General features: G+C 27.9%; 1 long non-coding RNA gene across 2 annotated transcripts in view; it reads right to left on the reverse strand.

Moving 5' to 3' along the window:
• Positions 1 to 2,934: 2,934 nt before the first annotated feature.
• The window catches only part of LOC149054893 (uncharacterized), a 113,778-nt gene continuing 97,392 nt past the window's right edge, over positions 2,935 to 19,320 (reverse strand). For both annotated transcript variants that reach the window (XR_016191972.1, XR_016191973.1), the window contains one exon: positions 2,935 to 3,339. This is a non-coding gene — a long non-coding RNA (uncharacterized LOC149054893). The remainder of the gene's footprint in view (positions 3,340 to 19,320) is intronic.

Consider the following 19,320-nt stretch of genomic DNA (forward strand, 5'->3'; position numbering starts at 1 on the left):
AAAACTTTGTAATTATTCATCAATAAAAAGTTGTGAACAATTAAATTATAATTGATCAACAATAGTACTATTGGGTGTTTTGAAATATAAGTATATTGTATAGTAGTTCTTGGTAATTTGGTTGGCTGCATTAACAACATTATTAGTTTTGATTTGTCCATAATAAGACTGATAGGTGTTAAAAAAAATTAAATATACATTAATATAATTTAATAATTTAATAACTAAATATTCAACATACTACATTTAGTAAATTGGACATAAAACGTTTTGATTATAGAATAGTACTTATAAAAAATTATAGCATGCTTGATAATGCTGTTAATTAGAGCCAAACATGTTAATACACACTATAAGTTTGGAACAAATTATGTATATCGTTCATAACTTAGTAGATATAATTGAAATGGTTTGATTGATCTTGTGGTTTTTTTCTATGAAAGCATTAGCATAGGTTTAAGACATAATTTTGGAAAACAAATACAGAAGGTTATAAATATATATATATATACAAATACAGTTAGGTTTATGTTACTAGTTAGAACAAAATTATTACCATTTTCTGATTCAATTTATCACCCATTGATGTTATGAGATCTCTTATAATGAGTTAAAAAACATTATCACTGTCCACTAAGAAATACATTTTTGGATTAATTATTAAAATTAGCATTTAATTTCTTCGATAGATTAATATATTTATTTAAATTCATAAATTCATGTTTCTGTGTCCTCTACTCCTCTATATTCTAAATATCCAAAAAATTAAAAGCATTATAACTTTGCAGAAAAATTTGTTTCATAAATACCAGAATTTTTGAATAAAAGAAGAATTAATCAAAGTAAACAATTTCACGATGAGTTTTGTCAGGACCAACGTCTTTCGAATATAACAACACTATTTTGATACTCAAGTTTTTTTTTTTTTTTTTAATAATAAGCCACAACAACATAGATTATTGGCTTTTGTTATACATAATGGAGTAGGTAATATAAATATACCTATGTTTAGATAAAAAGTGTTACATTTCATGTATAGAAAAGGCAGTGGGAGAGTTCTACAATCGTGGGGGTGTTATTATATTAGGTTATATAATTTAGTTAATTTTAAGAAAGTGAATATTTTTTGGATGTTGCCTGGATCAGGGCCTAGAACTAAAGTTTTAGTCCCGTATATTGTTGTCATACAATTTCAAGTACGATTTGGAGGCCTGAATGAAATAAAAGATTTATTCAGTTGTGTATTAAACCTTAGACCAGTTTCTAAAGATAAAATTAGTATTGGTGCGAAGAAAGTAGGTAGCTGCCAAATTAGATGATTATAATTCGACAGAGTTAATTAATCAAATCGAATCTTTTAAAACATTATTTGCTTTTGAACTCTAATCATTTTCCAAATGATGTTCTTTGATGAAATGAATTCTCTCAAATACTTATTTTTTTTAATGTGTTTTACCAATTTTATTTGGAAGTCGACCGACCGTATACATTCAATTAAATGGTTAGCTTATGTCTCTATAAATATTACGACTTACAATATATGCACCGATATATAACGGCGATGAACATCTATATATAAAAATGTAGAATTTGTATTATTTAATTTAAATTTGGCGTCCCCGTACATAAAGTAAAACGAAAAAAGTATTTAAAAATTGTATTTGGTTTTAAATACAAATACTTTCAAAAATGTATTCAAATACTGTGCCCAAGTACTTTTCTCAAATGTATTTAGAATACGTATTTGGGTATTAAAAAAGTATTTGAATACTTTTTCTCAAATACTTTTACTCAAGTACTTTACAAGACTGCACATTATATTAGGTACTACTTTATTATTATATTTCATAATATTAATAGAAATTTGGCATATAAATCTTATAATCAAATACTATTATGTTTGATGTAAATAAATTCAACAAGACTTTGATTTAATTGCTGCGTCTTTTAAGTATTTGTTGAGTATTGTTTAAGTATTAGGTTTTAGTGTTACTGTATAATTGTTTAAAATATAGTATAAATGATAGTACATATAGTATAATATATTCCCTTTTGTACTTAGGTTTGGTTTATTACTTTTCCAAACATATATTTTTTAATTTATATATTTATACACCTATTTATGCTGTGTTTTAAAGCACGTTGCTTAGTATAATACTATAAAAACTCTGTTCAGATAACTATGCCCGAAACTGAACCATTTTTTGACTGTACGAGTTGCGTTCTGAGTTCTCTCGTGGATAAAGTATAGGAGATCTTCAGAATAAATAATAATATTAGCAGCCATAGTATTAGTAGTAGTACAGAAATACAGAATGTGTTTCTATAATGCGCAGGCTTGCTACATCTAACTTTAAACTGGTGCTGCCATTATACAAATAATTCCCATTAGCAGCGGCGCCGATCCCTATGTCCAGGTATTGCAGTTGCAATACCTATTAAGGGTGGGTGGGTGTAATAAGCCTACGAAACACACCGGCTAAATAAAATTTATGAAATTATAAATTATTTTATTTATCATCATAGCTAACATTATGAATTAGGATAAACCATAAAACTAAACGCTAACAATTGAGTAATTTCCGGGGGGTGGGGATTCGACCCACTATGCTACCGGTTTATATACTCTACTATCCCCCTTAACACGGTCCTGCTGGCAATCTTTAAATGTACTTATAACTCTTAGTTATTCAAATTATAGATAGATGGGAGAAAGAAAATTGAGGGTCAGTCGCTCAACCTAATGTAGGTGGGTGGGCCTTGGTTTGCAGGTATGCTTTGCAATACCTCTAATAACTATACAAATTTTATTTTATTATGATTTATTCATATTTCCTAATTTATAATTAAATAATTTTAATATAAATATTTTTATGGACAAATGTTCATAGCAATCTTTGTATTTAATATTTATTGTTTTCATTAAAACTAGACTTCGGTGCCGCTGCGTACTACGTTCGCGGATCGACGCGGTCAGGCCACCGCCTAAAGAAGACATTCTGGGTTTTACGCAACGCTACTTATCCACGGTGTGGATTTCCATCGATATCGATCCATACAAGCATTCATCGCACGGGAGGATCCACTAGAAGACCTCACGTACGTAGTACAATCCGTCTACGTCCAAAATAATGTAAGATTTAGCCATTATACTATTATAATATAAAAAAGGTTAGGTTAGGCAGGTTAGGTAGTAATTGCTCCAACCAAATTTCCATGTGAACATGTGGTCTAGAGTTTTATTTATGTACTTCAGAACCAACGACTGATCTCGCGTTCGCCGTCTCCACGGCCCGCCGGGACGTCGCACCACGCAGTTTGTTTTTTAGTGGCAAGTGGCTATAAAAGTTTAAAAATTGTGTGACAAAAATAAAAATTGAAAGGGGGTATTGGCGACCGCAGGCAATGATTTTTAAAGGTCAAAAAAGAAATTTGGAAAACATTATAGTCTTTGAATACACATTGAAAACTGCACTATGTATTCTCAAGAAAAATAAATTAAGAACCACTAACTCATAATAAAATCATATTTTTTAATTGCGAGCAGTGAAAAAGTTTGAAAATTGTGACCGCAAAAATAAACTAGAGCTATATTTTGAAAATAAAAATGAAAAGGGGGTATTGGCACCTGCAAGCAAATAATTTTTAAGGGTCAAAAAAGAAATTTGGAAAAAATTATAGTCTTGGAATACACAATGAAAACTGCAATATGTATTCTCAGGAAAAATTAATGACATCAAATATGAAGGATAATTAAATAATTATATAATTATATTTTTTAGTTGCAAGTTTGAAAATTGTATCCGCAAAAAAAACGAGAGCTATATTTTGAAAATAAAATTGGAAAGGGGCTATTGGTGCCCGCAGGCAAATGAGTTTTAAAGATCAAAAAAGAAATTCTGAAAAATTATAGTCTTTGAATACACAATGAAAACTGCACTATGTATTCTAATGAAAAATAAAAAAGGGATAATTAAATCATGATAAAAATATGTTTTTTAGTTTAAAATGGTTAAAAAAGTTTAAAAATTGTGTCCACAAAAATAAACTAGAGGTATATTTTGAAAAAAAAAATGGAAGGGGGTACTGGCGCCCGCAAGCTTATTGTTATTAAGGATTAAAAAAGAAATTTTGGAAAAAATTATAGTCTTGAATACACAATGAAAACTGCAATATGTATTCTAAAGAAAAATAAAAGAAGCATAATTAGATCATGATAAAATAATGTTTTTTTAGTGGCAAGTTGTTGATAAAGTTAAAAAATTGGGTCAACAAAAATAAACTAGAACTATATTTTGAAAATAAAAATTGAATGGGGGTATTGGCAAACGCAGGCAAATGATATTTTAGGATTAAAAAAGATATTTGGAAAAAAAATGAACTGAGAATACACACTATGTCTTCACTATGTATTCTAATGAAAATTGAAATAAGGATAATTAAATCAAGATAAAAATATGTTTTTTTAGTGGGATTTGTCTAATAATATTTCTAAATTGTGTCCTCAAAAATAAACAAGAGCTATATTTTGAAAATAAAAATGGAAAGGGGGTTTTGGCGCCCGCAGGCAAATGATTTTTAAGGATCAAAAAATAAATTTGGAAACAAATTATTGTCTTAGAATACAAATTGAAGACTGCAATATGTCTTCTCAAGCAAAATTAATGATATAATATATGAAGGATAATTAAATCATGATAAATTTATGTTTATTTAGTGGCATGTGGCTGATAAATTTTAAAAATTGTGTCACACAAAAATAAACTAGAGCCATATTTTTAAAATAAAAATGGAAAGGGGGTATTGGCGCCCGCAGGCAAATGATTTTTAAGAATCAAAAAAGAAATTTGGAAAAAATTATTGTCTTGGAAGAGACAATGGAGACTGCACAATGAATTCTCAAGAAAAATAAAAGAAGGATCATTAAATCATGATGAAATTAAGTTTTTTTAGTGGCATGTGGCTTATAAAGTTCAAACATTGTGTCCACAAAAATAAACTAGAAACATATTTTGAAAATAAAAATGGAAAGGGGGTATTGGCGCCCGCAGGCAAATGATTTTTCAGAATCGAAACAGAAATTTGGAATAAATTTGAACTTAGAATACACTATATATTCTCAAGAAAAATAAAAGAAGGATAATTAAATCATGATGAAATTATGTTTTTTAGTGGCTTGTGACTAACAACGTTTAAAAATTGTGTCCACAAATAGAATCTAGAAACATATTTTGAAAATAAAAATGGAAAGGGGGTATTTACGCCCGCAGGCAAATGATTTTTAAGGAACAAAAAGAAATTTGGAAAAAATTATTGTCTTGGAATAGACAATGCAGACTGCACTATGTATTCTCAAGAAAAATTAATTAAATAATATAAGAAGTATATTTAAATCATAATGAAAATATGGTTTTTTAGTGGCATGTGATTAATAACGTTTAAAAATTGTGTCCACAATAACAAATAGAGCCATATTTTTAAAATAAAAATGGAAAGTGGGTATTGGCGCCCGCAGGCAAATGATTTTTAAGAATCAAAAAAGAAATTTGGAAAAAATTTGAACTTAGAATACACAATGAAGACTGCACTATATATTCTCAATAAAAATAAAAGAAGGATAATTAAATCATGATGAAATTATGTTTTTTTACTGGCATGTGGCTTATAAAGTTTAAACATTGTGTCCACAAATAGAAACTAGAAACATATTTTTAAAATAAAAATGGAAAGGGGGTATTGGCGCCCTCAGGCAAATGATTTTTAAGGAATAAAAAATAAATTTGGAAAAAAATTATTGTCTTGGAATAGACAATGGAGACTGCACCATGTATTTTCAAGAAAAATTAATGAAGTAATATAAGAAGGATAATTAAATCATGGTGAAATTATGTTTATTTAGTGGAATGTGGCTGATAAAGTTTAAAAATTGTGTCCATAAAAATAAACTAGAGATTTATTTAGAAAATAAAAATGGAAAGGGGGTATTGACGCCCGCAGGCAAATGATTTTTAAGAATCAAAAAAGAAATTTGGAAAAAATTATTGTCTTGGAATAGACAATGGAGACTGCACCATGTATTTTCAAGAAAAATTAATGAAAAAATATAAGAAGGATAATTAAATCATGGTGAAATTATGTTTTTTTAGTGGGATGAGGCTAATAAAGTTTAAAAATTGTGTCCACAAAAATAAAATAGAGATATATTTTGAAAATAAAAATGGAAAGGGGGTATTGGCGCCCGCAGGCAAATGATTTTTCAGAATCAAAACAGAAATTGGGAATAAATTTGAACTTAGAATACACAATGAAGAATGCACTATATATTCTCAAGAAAAATAAAAGGAGGATAATTAAAACACGATGAAATTATATTTTTTAGTGGCATGTGACTAATAACGTTTAAAAATTGTGTCCACAAAAATAAACTAGAACCATATTTTGAAAATAAAAATGGAAAGGGGGTATTGGCGCCCGCAGGCAAATGATTTTTAAGGAACAAAAAAGAAATTTGGAAAAAATTATTGTCTTGGAATAGACAATGGAGACTGCACTATGTATTCTCAAGAAAAATTAATTAAATAATATAAGAAGTATAATTAATTCATAATGAAAATATGTTTTTTTAGTGGCATGTGATTAATAACGATTAAAAATTGTGTCCACAATAATAAAGTAGAGCTATATTTTGAAAATAAAAATCGAAAGGGGGTATTGGCGCCCGCAGGCAAATGATTTTAAAGGATCAAAAAATAAATTTGGAAAAAAATTATTGTCTTAGAATACAAATTGAAGACTGCAATAAGTCTTCTCAAGAAAAATTAATGAAATAATATATGAAGGATAATTAAATCATGATAAATTTATGATTATTTAGAGGCATGTGGCTGATAAAGTTTAATAATTGTGTCACACAAAAATAAACTAGAGCCATATTTTTAAAATAAAAATGGAAAGGGGGTATTGGCGCCCGCAGGCAAATGATTTTCAAGAATCAAAAAAGAAATTTGGAAAAAATTTGAAATTAGAATACACAATAAAGACTGCAATATATATTTTCAAGAATAATTAAATCATGATGATATTATGTTTTTTAGTGGCATGTGACTAACAACGTTTAAAAATTGTGTCCACAAATATAGACTAGAAACATATTTTGAAAATAAAAATGGAAAGGGGGTATTGGCGCCCGCAGGCAAATGATTTTTAAGGAACAAAAAAGAAATTTGGAAAAAATTATTGTCTTGTTATAGACAATGGAGACTGCACTATGAATTCTCAAGAAAAATTAATGAAATAATATAAGAAGGATAATTAAATCATTATAAATTTATGTTTATTTAGTGGCATGTGGCTGATAAAGTTTATAAATTGTGTCACACAAAAATAAACTAGAGCTATATTTTGAAAATAAAAATGGAAAGGGGGTATTGGCGCCCGCAGGCAAATGATTTTTCAGAATCGAAACAGAAATTTGGAATAAATTTGAACTTAGAATACACAATGAAGACGGCACTATATATTCTCAAGAAAAATAAAAGAAGGATAATTAAATCATGATGAAATTATGTTTTTTAGTGGCTTGTGACTAATAACGTTTAAAAATTGTGTCCACAAAAATAATCTTGAAACATATTTTGAAAATAAAAATGGAAAGGGGGTATTTGCGCCCGCAGGCAAATGATTTTTAAGGAAAAAAAAAGAAATTTGGAAAAAATTATTGTCTTGGAATAGACAACGCAGACTGCAATAAGTCTTCTCAAGCAAAATTAATGAAATAATATATGAAGGATAATTAAATCATGATAAATTTATGTTTATTTAGAGGCATGTGGCTGATAAAGTTTAAAAATTGTGTCACACAAAAATAAACTAGAGCCATATTTTTAAAATAAAAATGGAAAGGGGGTATTGGCGCCCGCAGGCAAATGATTTTTAAGAATCAAAAAAGAAATTTGGAAAAAATTTGAAATTAGAATACACAATAAAGACTGCAATATATATTTTCAAGAATAATTAAATCATGATGAAATTATGTTTTTTAGTGGCATGTGACTAACAACGTTTAAAAATTGTGTCCACAAATATAAACTAGAAACATATTTTGAAAATAAAAATGGAAAGGGGGTATTGGCGCCCGCAGGCAAATTATTTTTAAGGAACAAAAAAGAAATTTGGAAAAAATTATTGTCTTTGAATAGACAATGGAGACTGCACTATGTATTCTCAAGAAAAATTAATGAAATAATATAAGAAGGGTAATTAAATCATGGTGAAATTATGTTTTTTTAGTGGGATGAGGCTAATAAATTTTAAAAATTGTGTCCACAAAAATAAACTAGAGATATATTTTGAAAATAAAAATGGAAAGGGGGTAGTGGCGCCCGCAGGCAAATGATTTTTAAGAATAAAAAAAGATATTTTGAAAACATTTGAACTTAGAATACACAATGAAGACTGCACTATATATTCTCAACAAAAATAAAAGAAGGATAATTAAATCATGATAAAATTATGTTTTTTTAGTGGCATGTGGCTTATAAAGTTTAAACATTGTGTCCACAAAAATAAACTGGAAACATATTTTGAAAATAAAAATGGAAAGGGGGTATTGGCGCCCGCAGGCAAATGATTTTTAAGAATCAAAAAAGAAATTTGGAAAAAATTTGAAATTAGAATACACAATAAAGACTGCATTATATATTCTCAAGAAAAATAAAAGAAGAATAATTAAATCATGATGAAATTATGTTTTTTAGTGGCATGTGACTAACAACGTTTAAAAATTGTGTCCACAAATATAAACTAGAAACATATTTTGAAAATAAAAATGGAAAGGGGGTATTGGCGCCCGCAGGCAAATGATTTTTAAGGAACAAAAAAGAAATTTGGAAAAAATTATTGTCTTGTTATAGACAATGGAGACTGCACTATGAATTCTCAAGAAAAATTAATGAAATAATATAAGAAGGATAATTAAATCATTATAAATTTATGTTTATTTAGTGGCATGTGGCTGATAAAGTTTATAAATTGTGTCACACAAAAATAAACTAGAGCTATATTTTGAAAATAAAAATGGAAAGGGGGTATGTGCGCCCGCAGGCAAATGATTTTTAAGAATCAAAAAAGAAATTTGGAAAAAATTTAAACTTAGAATACACAATGAAGACTGCACTATATATTCTCAAGAAATATAATAGAAGGATAATTAAATCATGATGAAATTATGTTTTTTTAGTGGCATGTGGCTTATAAAGTTCAAACATTGTGTCCACAAAAATAAACTAGAAACATATTTTGAAAATAAAAATGGAAAGGGGGTATTGGCGCCCGCAGGCAAATGATTTTTCAGAATCGAAACAGAAATTTGGAATAAATTTGAACTTAGAATACACTATATATTCTCAAGAAAAATAAAAGAAGGATAATTAAATCATGATGAAATTATGTTTTTTAGTGGCTTGTGACTAACAACGTTTAAAAATTGTGTCCACAAATAGAATCTAGAAACATATTTTGAAAATAAAAATGGAAAGGGGGTATTTACGCCCGCAGGCAAATGATTTTTAAGGAACAAAAAGAAATTTGGAAAAAATTATTGTCTTGGAATAGACAATGCAGACTGCACTATGTATTCTCAAGAAAAATTAATTAAATAATATAAGAAGTATATTTAAATCATAATGAAAATATGGTTTTTTAGTGGCATGTGATTAATAACGTTTAAAAATTGTGTCCACAATAACAAATAGAGCCATATTTTTAAAATAAAAATGGAAAGTGGGTATTGGCGCCCGCAGGCAAATGATTTTTAAGAATCAAAAAAGAAATTTGGAAAAAATTTGAACTTAGAATACACAATGAAGACTGCACTATATATTCTCAATAAAAATAAAAGAAGGATAATTAAATCATGATGAAATTATGTTTTTTTACTGGCATGTGGCTTATAAAGTTTAAACATTGTGTCCACAAATAGAAACTAGAAACATATTTTTAAAATAAAAATGGAAAGGGGGTATTGGCGCCCTCAGGCAAATGATTTTTAAGGAATAAAAAATAAATTTGGAAAAAAATTATTGTCTTGGAATAGACAATGGAGACTGCACCATGTATTTTCAAGAAAAATTAATGAAGTAATATAAGAAGGATAATTAAATCATGGTGAAATTATGTTTATTTAGTGGAATGTGGCTGATAAAGTTTAAAAATTGTGTCCATAAAAATAAACTAGAGATTTATTTAGAAAATAAAAATGGAAAGGGGGTATTGACGCCCGCAGGCAAATGATTTTTAAGAATCAAAAAAGAAATTTGGAAAAAATTATTGTCTTGGAATAGACAATGGAGACTGCACCATGTATTTTCAAGAAAAATTAATGAAGTAATATAAGAAGGATAATTAAATCATGGTGAAATTATGTTTTTTTAGTGGGATGAGGCTAATAAAGTTTAAAAATTGTGTCCACAAAAATAAAATAGAGATATATTTTGAAAATAAAAATGGAAAGGGGGTATTGGCGCCCGCAGGCAAATGATTTTTCAGAATCAAAACAGAAATTGGGAATAAATTTGAACTTAGAATACACAATGAAGAATGCACTATATATTCTCAAGAAAAATAAAAGGAGGATAATTAAAACACGATGAAATTATATTTTTTAGTGGCATGTGACTAATAACGTTTAAAAATTGTGTCCACAAAAATAAACTAGAACCATATTTTGAAAATAAAAATGGAAAGGGGGTATTGGCGCCCGCAGGCAAATGATTTTTAAGGAACAAAAAAGAAATTTGGAAAAAATTATTGTCTTGGAATAGACAATGGAGACTGCACTATGTATTCTCAAGAAAAATTAATTAAATAATATAAGAAGTATAATTAATTCATAATGAAAATATGTTTTTTTAGTGGCATGTGATTAATAACGATTAAAAATTGTGTCCACAATAATAAAGTAGAGCTATATTTTGAAAATAAAAATCGAAAGGGGGTATTGGCGCCCGCAGGCAAATGATTTTAAAGGATCAAAACATAAATTTGGAAAAAAATTATTGTCTTAGAATACAAATTGAAGACTGCAATAAGTCTTCTCAAGAAAAATTAATGAAATAATATATGAAGGATAATTAAATCATGATAAATTTATGATTATTTAGAGGCATGTGGCTGATAAAGTTTAAAAATTGTGTCACACAAAAATAAACTAGAGCCATATTTTTAAAATAAAAATGGAAAGGGGGTATTGGCGCCCGCAGGCAAATGATTTTCAAGAATCAAAAAAGAAATTTGGAAAAAATTATTGTCTTGTTATAGACAATGGAGACTGCACTATGAATTCTCAAGAAAAATTAATGAAATAATATAAGAAGGATAATTAAATCATTATAAATTTATGTTTATTTAGTGGCATGTGGCTGATAAAGTTTATAAATTGTGTCACACAAAAATAAACTAGAGCTATATTTTGAAAATAAAAATGGAAAGGGGGTATTGGCGCCCGCAGGCAAATGATTTTTAAGGAACAAAAAAGAAATTTGGAAAAAATTATTGTCTTGTTATAGACAATGGAGACTGCACTATGAATTCTCAAGAAAAATTAATGAAATAATATAAGAAGGATAATTAAATCATTATAAATTTATGTTTATTTAGTGGCATGTGGCTGATAAAGTTTATAAATTGTGTCACACAAAAATAAACTAGAGCTATATTTTGAAAATAAAAATGGAAAGGGGGTATTGGCGCCCGCAGGCAAATGATTTTTCAGAATCGAAACAGAAATTTGGAATAAATTTGAACTTAGAATACACAATGAAGACGGCACTATATATTCTCAAGAAAAATAAAAGAAGGATAATTAAATCATGATGAAATTATGTTTTTTAGTGGCTTGTGACTAATAACGTTTAAAAATTGTGTCCACAAAAATAAACTTGAAACATATTTTGAAAATAAAAATGGAAAGGGGGTATTTGCGCCCGCAGGCAAATGATTTTTAAGGAAAAAAAAAGAAATTTGGAAAAAATTTAAACTTAGAATACACAATGAAGACTGCACTATATATTCTCAAGAAATATAAAAGAAGGATAATTAAATCATGATGAAATTATGTTTTTTTAGTGGCATGTGGCTTATAAAGTTTAAACATTGTGTCCACAAAAATAAACTGGAAACATATTTTGAAAATAAAAATGGAAAGGGGGTATTGGCGCCCGCAGGCAAATGATTTTTCAGAATCGAAACAGAAATTTGGAATAAATTTGAACTTAGAATACACAATGAAGACGGCACTATATATTCTCAAGAAAAATAAAAGAAGGATAATTAAATCATGATGAAATTATGTTTTTTAGTGGCTTGTGACTAATAACGTTTAAAAATTGTGTCCACAAAAATAATCTTGAAACATATTTTGAAAATAAAAATGGAAAGGGGGTATTTGCGCCCGCAGGCAAATGATTTTTAAGGAAAAAAAAAGAAATTTGGAAAAAATTATTGTCTTGGAATAGACAACGCAGACTGCAATAAGTCTTCTCAAGCAAAATTAATGAAATAATATATGAAGGATAATTAAATCATGATAAATTTATGTTTATTTAGAGGCATGTGGCTGATAAAGTTTAAAAATTGTGTCACACAAAAATAAACTAGAGCCATATTTTTAAAATAAAAATGGAAAGGGGGTATTGGCGCCCGCAGGCAAATGATTTTTAAGAATCAAAAAAGAAATTTGGAAAAAATTTGAAATTAGAATACACAATAAAGACTGCAATATATATTTTCAAGAATAATTAAATCATGATGAAATTATGTTTTTTAGTGGCATGTGACTAACAACGTTTAAAAATTGTGTCCACAAATATAAACTAGAAACATATTTTGAAAATAAAAATGGAAAGGGGGTATTGGCGCCCGCAGGCAAATTATTTTTAAGGAACAAAAAAGAAATTTGGAAAAAATTATTGTCTTGGAATAGACAATGGAGACTGCACTATGTATTCTCAAGAAAAATTAATGAAATAATATAAGAAGGATAATTAAATCATTATAAATTTATGTTTATTTAGTGGCATGTGGCTGATAAAGTTTATAAATTGTGTCACACAAAAATAAACTAGAGCTATATTTTGAAAATAAAAATGGAAAGGGGGTATTGGCGCCCGCAGGCAAATGATTTTTCAGAATCGAAACAGAAATTTGGAATAAATTTGAACTTAGAATACACAATGAAGACGGCACTATATATTCTCAAGAAAAATAAAAGAAGGATAATTAAATCATGATGAAATTATGTTTTTTAGTGGCTTGTGACTAATAACGTTTAAAAATTGTGTCCACAAAAATAAACTTGAAACATATTTTGAAAATAAAAATGGAAAGGGGGTATTTGCGCCCGCAGGCAAATGATTTTTAAGGAAAAAAAAAGAAATTTGGAAAAAATTTAAACTTAGAATACACAATGAAGACTGCACTATATATTCTCAAGAAATATAAAAGAAGGATAATTAAATCATGATGAAATTATGTTTTTTTAGTGGCATGTGGCTTATAAAGTTTAAACATTGTGTCCACAAATAGAAACTAGAAACATATTTTTAAAATAAAAATGGAAAGGGGGTATTGGCGCCCTCAGGCAAATGATTTTTAAGGAATAAAAAATAAATTTGGAAAAAAATTATTGTCTTGGAATAGACAATGGAGACTGCACCATGTATTTTCAAGAAAAATTAATGAAGTAATATAAGAAGGATAATTAAATCATGGTGAAATTATGTTTATTTAGTGGAATGTGGCTGATAAAGTTTAAAAATTGTGTCCATAAAAATAAACTAGAGATTTATTTAGAAAATAAAAATGGAAAGGGGGTATTGACGCCCGCAGGCAAATGATTTTTAAGAATCAAAAAAGAAATTTGGAAAAAATTATTGTCTTGGAATAGACAATGGAGACTGCACCATGTATTTTCAAGAAAAATTAATGAAGTAATATAAGAAGGATAATTAAATCATGGTGAAATTATGTTTTTTTAGTGGGATGAGGCTAATAAAGTTTAAAAATTGTGTCCACAAAAATAAAATAGAGATATATTTTGAAAATAAAAATGGAAAGGGGGTATTGGCGCCCGCAGGCAAATGATTTTTCAGAATCAAAACAGAAATTGGGAATAAATTTGAACTTAGAATACACAATGAAGAATGCACTATATATTCTCAAGAAAAATAAAAGGAGGATAATTAAAACACGATGAAATTATATTTTTTAGTGGCATGTGACTAATAACGTTTAAAAATTGTGTCCACAAAAATAAACTAGAACCATATTTTGAAAATAAAAATGGAAAGGGGGTATTGGCGCCCGCAGGCAAATGATTTTTAAGGAACAAAAAAGAAATTTGGAAAAAATTATTGTCTTGGAATAGACAATGGAGACTGCACTATGTATTCTCAAGAAAAATTAATTAAATAATATAAGAAGTATAATTAATTCATAATGAAAATATGTTTTTTTAGTGGCATGTGATTAATAACGATTAAAAATTGTGTCCACAATAATAAAGTAGAGCTATATTTTGAAAATAAAAATCGAAAGGGGGTATTGGCGCCCGCAGGCAAATGATTTTAAAGGATCAAAACATAAATTTGGAAAAAAATTATTGTCTTAGAATACAAATTGAAGACTGCAATAAGTCTTCTCAAGAAAAATTAATGAAATAATATATGAAGGATAATTAAATCATGATAAATTTATGATTATTTAGAGGCATGTGGCTGATAAAGTTTAAAAATTGTGTCACACAAAAATAAACTAGAGCCATATTTTTAAAATAAAAATGGAAAGGGGGTATTGGCGCCCGCAGGCAAATGATTTTCAAGAATCAAAAAAGAAATTTGGAAAAAATTATTGTCTTGTTATAGACAATGGAGACTGCACTATGAATTCTCAAGAAAAATTAATGAAATAATATAAGAAGGATAATTAAATCATTATAAATTTATGTTTATTTAGTGGCATGTGGCTGATAAAGTTTATAAATTGTGTCACACAAAAATAAACTAGAGCTATATTTTGAAAATAAAAATGGAAAGGGGGTATTGGCGCCCGCAGGCAAATGATTTTTAAGGAACAAAAAAGAAATTTGGAAAAAATTATTGTCTTGTTATAGACAATGGAGACTGCACTATGAATTCTCAAGAAAAATTAATGAAATAATATAAGAAGGATAATTAAATCATTATAAATTTATGTTTATTTAGTGGCATGTGGCTGATAAAGTTTATAAATTGTGTCACACAAAAATAAACTAGAGCTATATTTTGAAAATAAAAATGGAAAGGGGGTATTGGCGCCCGCAGGCAAATGATTTTTCAGAATCGAAACAGAAATTTGGAATAAATTTGAACTTAGAATACACAATGAAGACGGCACTATATATTCTCAAGAAAAATAAAAGAAGGATAATTAAATCATGATGAAATTATGTTTTTTAGTGGCTTGTGACTAATAACGTTTAAAAATTGTGTCCACAAAAATAAACTTGAAACATATTTTGAAAATAAAAATGGAAAGGGGGTATTTGCGCCCGCAGGCAAATGATTTTTAAGGAAAAAAAAAGAAATTTGGAAAAAATTTAAACTTAGAATACACAATGAAGACTGCACTATATATTCTCAAGAAATATAAAAGAAGGATAATTAAATCATGATGAAATTATGTTTTTTTAGTGGCATGTGGCTTATAAAGTTTAAACATTGTGTCCACAAAAATAAACTGGAAACATATTTTGAAAATAAAAATGGAAAGGGGGTATTGGCGCCCGCAGGCAAATGATTTTTCAGAATCGAAACAGAAATTTGGAATAAATTTGAACTTAGAATACACAATGAAGACGGCACTATATATTCTCAAGAAAAATAAAAGAAGGATAATTAAATCATGATGAAATTATGTTTTTTAGTGGCTTGTGACTAATAACGTTTAAAAATTGTGTCCACAAAAATAATCTTGAAACATATTTTGAAAATAAAAATGGAAAGGGGGTATTTGCGCCCGCAGGCAAATGATTTTTAAGGAAAAAAAAAGAAATTTGGAAAAAATTATTGTCTTGGAATAGACAACGCAGACTGCAATAAGTCTTCTCAAGCAAAATTAATGAAATAATATATGAAGGATAATTAAATCATGATAAATTTATGTTTATTTAGAGGCATGTGGCTGATAAAGTTTAAAAATTGTGTCACACAAAAATAAACTAGAGCCATATTTTTAAAATAAAAATGGAAAGGGGGTATTGGCGCCCGCAGGCAAATGATTTTTAAGAATCAAAAAAGAAATTTGGAAAAAATTTGAAATTAGAATACACAATAAAGACTGCAATATATATTTTCAAGAATAATTAAATCATGATGAAATTATGTTTTTTAGTGGCATGTGACTAACAACGTTTAAAAATTGTGTCCACAAATATAAACTAGAAACATATTTTGAAAATAAAAATGGAAAGGGGGTATTGGCGCCCGCAGGCAAATTATTTTTAAGGAACAAAAAAGAAATTTGGAAAAAATTATTGTCTTGGAATAGACAATGGAGACTGCACTATGTATTCTCAAGAAAAATTAATGAAATAATATAAGAAGGATAATTAAATCATTATAAATTTATGTTTATTTAGTGGCATGTGGCTGATAAAGTTTATAAATTGTGTCACACAAAAATAAACTAGAGCTATATTTTGAAAATAAAAATGGAAAGGGGGTATTGGCGCCCGCAGGCAAATGATTTTTCAGAATCGAAACAGAAATTTGGAATAAATTTGAACTTAGAATACACAATGAAGACGGCACTATATATTCTCAAGAAAAATAAAAGAAGGATAATTAAATCATGATGAAATTATGTTTTTTAGTGGCTTGTGACTAATAACGTTTAAAAATTGTGTCCACAAAAATAAACTTGAAACATATTTTGAAAATAAAAATGGAAAGGGGGTATTTGCGCCCGCAGGCAAATGATTTTTAAGGAAAAAAAAAGAAATTTGGAAAAAATTTAAACTTAGAATACACAATGAAGACTGCACTATATATTCTCAAGAAATATAAAAGAAGGATAATTAAATCATGATGAAATTATGTTTTTTTAGTGGCATGTGGCTTATAAAGTTTAAACATTGTGTCCACAAAAATAAACTGGAAACATATTTTGAAAATAAAAATGGAAAGGGGGTATTGGTGCCCGCAGGCAAATGATTTTTCAGAATCGAAACAGAAATTTGGAATAAATTTGAACTTAGAATACACAATGAAGACGGCACTATATATTCTCAAGAAAAATAAAAGAAGGATAATTAAATCATGATGAAATTATGTTTTTTAGTGGCTTGTGACTAATAACGTTTAAAAATTGTGTCCACAAAAATAATCTTGAAACATATTTTGAAAATAAAAATGGAAAGGGGGTATTTGCGCCCGCAGGCAAATGATTTTTAAGGAAAAAAAAAGAAATTTGGAAAAAATTATTGTCTTGGAATAGACAACGCAGACTGCAATAAGTCTTCTCAAGCAAAATTAATGAAATAATATATGAAGGATAATTAAATCATGATAAATTTATGTTTATTTAGAGGCATGTGGCTGATAAAGTTTAAAAATTGTGTCACACAAAAATAAACTAGAGCCATATTTTTAAAATAAAAATGGAAAGGGGGTATTGGCGCCCGCAGGCAAATGATTTTTAAGAATCAAAAAAGAAATTTGGAAAAAATTTGAAATTAGAATACACAATAAAGACTGCAATATATATTTTCAAGAATAATTAAATCATGATGAAATTATGTTTTTTAGTGGCATGTGACTAACAACGTTTAAAAATTGTGTCCACAAATATAAACTAGAAACATATTTTGAAAATAAAAATGGAAAGGGGGTATTGGCGCCCGCAGGCAAATTATTTTTAAGGAACAAAAAAGAAATTTGGAAAAAATTATTGTCTTGGAATAGACAATGGAGACTGCACTATGTATTCTCAAGAAAAATTAATGAAATAATATAAGAAGGGTAATTAAATCATGGTGAAATTATGTTTTTTTAGTGGGATGAGGCTAATAAATTTTAAAAATTGTGTCCACAAAAATAAACTAGAGATATATTTTGAAAATAAAAATGGAAAGGGGGTAGTGGCGCCCGCAGGCAAATGATTTTTAAGAATCAAAAAAGATATTTTGAAAACATTTGAACTTAGAATACACAATGAAGACTGCACTATATATTCTCAACAAAAATAAAAGAAGGATAATTAAATCATGATAAAATTATGTTTTTTTAGTGGCATGTGGCTTATAAAGTTTAAACATTGTGTCCACAAAAATAAACTGGAAACATATTTTGAAAATAAAAATGGAAAGGGGGTATTGGCGCCCGCAGGCAAATGATTTTTAAGAATCAAAAAAGAAATTTGGAAAAAATTTGAAATTAGAATACACAATAAAGACTGCATTATATATTCTCAAGAAAAATAAAAGAAGAATAATTAAATCATGATGAAATTATGTTTTTTAGTGGCATGTGACTAACAACGTTTAAAAATTGTGTCCACAAATATAAACTAGAAACATATTTTGAAAATAAAAATGGAAAGGGGGTATTGGCGCCCGCAGGCAAATGATTTTTAAGGAACAAAAAAGAAATTTGGAAAAAATTATTGTCTTGTTATAGACAATGGAGACTGCACTATGAATTCTCAAGAAAAATTAATGAAATAATATAAGAAGGATAATTAAATCATTATAAATTTATGTTTATTTAGTGGCATGTGGCTGATAAAGTTTATAAATTGTGTCACACAAAAATAAACTAGAGCTATATTTTGAAAATAAAAATGGAAAGGGGGTATGTGCGCCCGCAGGCAAATGATTTTTAAGAATCAAAAAAGAATTTGGAAAAAATTTAAACTTAGAATACACAATGAAGACTGCACTATATATTCTCAAGAAATATAATAGAAGGATAATTAAATCATGATGAAATTATGTTTTTTTAGTGGCATGTGGCTTATAAAGTTTAAACATTGTGTCCACAAAAATAAACTGGAAACATATTTTGAAAATAAAAATGGAAAGGGGGTATTGGCGCCCGCAGGCAAATGATTTTTCAGAATCGAAACAGAAATTTGGAATAAATTTGAACTTAGAATACACAATGAAGACGGCACTATATATTCTCAAGAAAAATAAAAGAAGGATAATTAAATCATGATGAAATTATGTTTTTTAGTGGCTTGTGACTAATAACGTTTAAAAATTGTGTCCACAAAAATAAACTTGAA

Source organism: Diuraphis noxia, unplaced genomic scaffold, assembly GCF_037042655.1.
Source record: "Diuraphis noxia isolate RWA-SAM2 unplaced genomic scaffold, SU_Dnox_SAM2 contig0005, whole genome shotgun sequence".
Classification (NCBI taxonomy): domain Eukaryota; kingdom Metazoa; phylum Arthropoda; class Insecta; order Hemiptera; family Aphididae; genus Diuraphis; species Diuraphis noxia.